This window comes from Pinus tabuliformis, chromosome J (genome assembly GCF_031772625.1).
Source record: "Pinus tabuliformis cultivar Carrire ecotype Pingquan chromosome J, CPIR1, whole genome shotgun sequence".
Lineage (NCBI taxonomy): Eukaryota > Viridiplantae > Streptophyta > Pinopsida > Pinales > Pinaceae > Pinus > Pinus tabuliformis.
The window spans coordinates 276443604-276448972 of NC_142295.1; positions in this window are offsets into that span (position 1 = coordinate 276443604).

Genomic DNA, 5369 nt, shown 5'->3' on the forward strand with positions numbered 1-5369 from the left:
GTGAAATATATGAAAATCTTTCACAAAATTGGGTATAGAGGAAAGGGGGGTAAAAGGGGGCCCAAGAAAAATCAACAGAGGGGCAACAGGCTAGTCCAAACAGGTTCCAAGTATTAGAAGAAGAGGAAGAGGTAACAAAGGTAGATCAGGAAATGGAGGAAAACCAAGGAGAGAAAGATAAGGAATAAAAGAGTGTGAAAACATAGGATGCTTATAAATAGAAAGGGACTATGCTGAACAATGAGGAACTGGAAAGGGACCAAGAAATGACCCCGAGTGCAATGGCAATGGAGGATCATGAACTGCAGGATATTCTTGATAGAGAACACCTAGATTTGGAAGGTTTCTTGAAACAAGGGACCACGGGAGGGGTTGACTCATTACCTCAAGAAGAGTTTAACAAAGTGCAACAGTTGTTCCTATGGAGAACCCCGACTAACAAGCTGGAAGGAAAAAGACACATAGAAAGGCAGGGCAATGAAGGGGTGAAAATTATAAAAACCACACCACGACTAACTCCCAAAAATCTAGGAAGGAAAAGGGGTAGGAAAAAACTAAATGAGTTATTGATGGAATGTGGAAAAATAATGATAGATTCAAGTAAGATGAAAGATCTATCCAACGACTCCTTTACAAATCTTTCATAATGAAGCTAACATTTTGGAATATTAGAGGTCTAGGAAGTAAAAGGAAACAAAGGTTACTAAACAATAGAATGAAACAAGAAGCTCCAGACATGATCGTTATCCAGGAAACTAAATGTTCCATTCAAAAAATAAAGTAGATACACAACATATGGCTCAATAAATATGAGTTTCTAGAAGTCAAAGCAAACAAAACAGCAGGAGGTATCCTTACTCTTTGGAACCCCCAAAAGATTGGCATAATAGATGCTGAGGCATCTAGGAATTATTTATCAGTGGTTATTCAGCCTGTGGGAGATAGGGAGATGTATTTAATTACAAATGTTTATGGGCCTCAAAGACCTGATGATAAACTCAAGCTTCTAGATTCTCTTGGGGAACTAAGAGATAGACATGCAGAAATACCATGGATAATGGGAGGGGACTTTAACATGATCAAATCCCTTACGGAGAAAAAAGGTGGGACCATAATGTTAAGAAAAGACTCTATAGAATTTCAAAATTTTCTTGACAACATGAAGCTAGTTGACACAGATACGAGTAATGGCCTCTTTACATGGAACAATAAGACAGGAGGAGAGTCTCAAGTAGCCTCAAAGCTAGACAAATTCCTTATCTCAGAGGACCTCATGCTCATAGGCATGGATATGATAGTGAGAATTCTCCCCTTCGGTGGCTCGGACCACTAGCCTGTCCAACTTAAGGTTTAGGGCATTGGCACCTCAAAGAACAAACCTTTTAGATTTGAGAATATCTGGCTCACCCACCCAGATTTTATTAGCAACATTGCTAAATGGTGGATAGAGGATCTGCAGATTCAGGGTACGAGAATGTTTCTACTACACAAATGACTGAAACATATCAAGCTTAAACTCAAAGAGTGGAACAAGAATGAGTTTGGCAATATTTTTGAAGTGAAAAAAGTTGTCGAAGGTAAAATGTAGGAACTCAATCAAGCCCTCATCACAGATGGCTTTGATAGGGCAAGGAACTATCAACCACGAAGCTTCAGCAGGACTGGGAGAATTTATGTAAACAATAGGAGATATTTTGGAGAAAAAAATCAAGGGTTCAATGGATAAAAGAAGGGGAGAGAAACACAAGGTTTTTCCACATATCCACTTTGGAGAACAGGTCACATAATAGGATCTCAACAATCAAGGACTTTGAAGGTCAATTACTCAATACCCATAAAGACAAAGAAGTTGTGTTGGTTCAGCACTTTCGAAGTATAGCAGAGGATACCATCTTAGACAGAGCTCATTTTATCAGGGACTTCACGAAGCACATTCCTAAGTTAGTAACAAGCGAAGATAATTACAATCTCAATAGGCTGGTGAATGAATATGATGTTAGTGAGGTTATCAAAGAAATGTAGAATGGAAAAGCGATGGCCCTGATGGTTTCAATGTCGATTTTTTTAAAGCTTTCTGGAACATTGTCAAGAAAGATATTCTGGATGTCGTGGGGGACTCTAGAATGAGTAGAACCATTACGAAGGTGCTCAATACATCTTTCATCTCTTTGATCCCCAAACAGGACAATGCCCTGACTCTAGATAGATTCAGACCCATAGCCTTGTGCAATGTAGTGTACAAGATAATATCTAAAGTAATTTCCAATAGATTCAAACCCCTTCTCCCCACTCTGGTTTCTGTGGAGCAAATAGGTTATGTGGAGAGCAGACAAATTCTAAATAACATCATCCAAGTGCATGAGCTGGTGCATTCTTTGTTAAGTAATAAGAAGGCCGGAATGATTATGCAAATGGACCTAGCCAAGTCTTATGATAAGTTGAATTGGAACTACACCAGGAAGGTCCTTCTACCCTTTGGATTTGACCACAACTGGGTCAGGTGGGTCATGGCCCTGGTGACTTTTTCTAGTTTTTCAATTCTAGTTAATGGTTCTCCATCTAAAACTTTTAAACCTTCAAGAGGCCTCAGGCAGGGAGATCCTCTCTCCCCCTTTCTCTTATCCTCATGATGGAAGGACTTGGTCGATCTATCAAGCATTCTAAAGAAGTGGGTACTATCCAGGGTCTCAGACTCTCTGAGACTGGAAAGGATTTGACTCATCAACAATTTGTACATGATACTATGCTTCAGGGCATCCCCACGGTCAAAGAGGTGCTAGCATATAAATAAATCCTAATTGACTTTACCATGGCAGCTGGTACAGAGGTAAGCCTCTCCAAATCTAAGATTTTCTTCTTTAATACTAATATTGCTATTCAGCAGAATATCTCCAGAATTCTGGGCTTTCAAAGAGATGTGCTACCTTCCAAATACTTGGGAGTTCCACTAACTGACAAACCACTACATAAGAGTATCTAGGAGACAGTGATTAACAAGATGCAGGAAAAGACCAGGAAATGGACCATTAGATCTTTGAACTTGGCAGGCCGACTGGTGCTTACAAAAGATGTCCTTCAATCAATCCCCACCTTCATGCTTTCAGCCCTTCTAGCTCCAAAAGGAGTCTTACATCAATTTAGAATAATTCAAAGAGATTTTCTTTGGGGTAAGGGGGAGGAGAAAAAGAAATGGGCCTTGGTAGCCTGGGATACTATTTGCAGACCTAAGAACCACGGAGGTCTTGGTCTAGATGACCCGGAAGTGCTAAAAAAAGTTTTAGGGGCTAAACTATGGTGGAGATGGGTTAAAGATCTAGAGGCATAGTGGGCTATTATTTGGAAGGAGAAATACGCTAGTAATTGGCAAAATAGTGACCTTATAAGGATGTCTGGCATCATAAATAGCTCCTACATCTGGAATAAAGCATGGGAAAATAGAAGCATAGTTAAAAAAATAGTTTTTGGGAAATCAGAGCAGGAGATCTAGCTTTGTTTTGGGAGGATAAATGGCAACAAGAACCTATACTGCTAAGAGAGGACTTTGTGGAGCTCAAGAATGATACTGACACCAAAGGACTACTTAGGGTAAAAGATTTTTGGGATCAGACTAGCAGTGAAGGAAAATGGCGTACCTGGAAGAATATGGAGTACAGGGATGACTGCCCCTTGAAAGTAAAAGCCGATGCACTTCTAACAATGTTGGACCAAAGGAAAATACTGGTATCAGAGGATCATGACCAACTTAGATGGGGCAATAATAATGAAGGCACCTTTAATCTTAAGGAGGCAAAGCACTTAGTCTTGGAGCTTGATTCTAATGAACTGGATAGGGTTTGGCAGAACCTATGGAGACATCAAGGATGGATGAAGACCAAACTTTTCATGTGGTTGGTACATCATAAGAAAATTCTTACTTGGGAGAGCATTAGGAAGAGGGGTGTTCTAGGACCTTCTAGATTCCAGCTTTGTGAGTCTCAAGAGGAAACGATGGAGCACCTACTCAACACCTACATATTCACCTCCAACTTGTGGGATGCTTTTGCCTTCACTTTCAGAACGACAAACAGGGACAGAGGGAGCATCACCAATACCGTTAATAACCAGAGAGGAAACTTTTCTGATTATGAAATAATCAACAAAGCTTGGGCTTTAACTCCAAGCTTCATAATATGGAATGTATGGAAAGAAAGGAACAACAGTATCTTCAAACATAAAAAAAAGTTCCTACTAGAGCATCATGACTTAGATCTTAAGTCAGATCAAGGAGACGATGGGAACTTTATTGCAGAGTCACCCCAAAAATCCCCCTTCAGATGTTCATATGCAGATACTTCTTCAGTTGGGTATGCAGGTGCTTATTCCTCAGGGTATGGACGTGAAGGTCAAGAATCTGGTCACTGAAAAAGACTTTTGGCATCCTCCCCCTCAGGGTTTTATGAAATTCAACATAGATGGAGCCTCAAAAGGCAATTTAGGTATTGTTGGTTATGGTGGGGTGTTAAGGGATGAAAATGGGTGCATCCATTTTATTTTTCACTATCATCTGGGAAGAGCCACAAATAATATGGCGGCGCTAATAGCACTAGAACAAAGTCTAGATATCCTTAAGCAAGACAATATTCAGAACATCATCATTGAAGATGACTCTGAGCTAATCATTAATGCGGTCAAGAGAATCTATTATGGTTCGGCACCGAAAAAGGTCTCAAGACACTGGAGGCTGCTTCAGGTCTTTCAAAGGATATAATTCCACCTTCTGCACTTGAGAACCGTAAGCTTCGTTCATGTACGAACGACGACCAATAAATTTGCAGACATTCTGGCCAATAAAGGGGTTCTCTGCACCAAAAGCAGTGTCAAGTTCAGATGGCAAGAGATGCCACAGGGAAGTTTGAGGGATAATTATCTCATTCAAGCGGATGAGGACCGTTCGCTCTATCGAAATAGAGTAGGTCATCAGCCACAGAGACTAGGTCTACCTGGTATGGATCCAATATGAAGTGGTGTTTCAAAGGGGTTTTTGCAATAGGGATGCAGGTCTCTGCCAGCTTTCTCAGCCCAGGAAAGTACGATCACAGGGGTCTTAGGTGGAAATTACTTGGCAGCCAGCAATTCTCGGAGGCTCAGACAACGAATACCAAGGGTGGTAAGATGAGTTCCCTCTTCTTGGGGATCAAGAAAATGAGGAGTAGAGGTGTTGTGAAGGACCACAGTCTCGGCTTTCTCAGCCGACATGAAACCCTCCGAATTACTACCTATGGTGTCAATACTAGCCGTGGGGTGGTTTATGGTATATCATGCACCCTTAAAGCCGGGAGTGGTTTTTTTGAGTTGAGAGCGATTCCACTCACCACTCTACATGTGGCCAA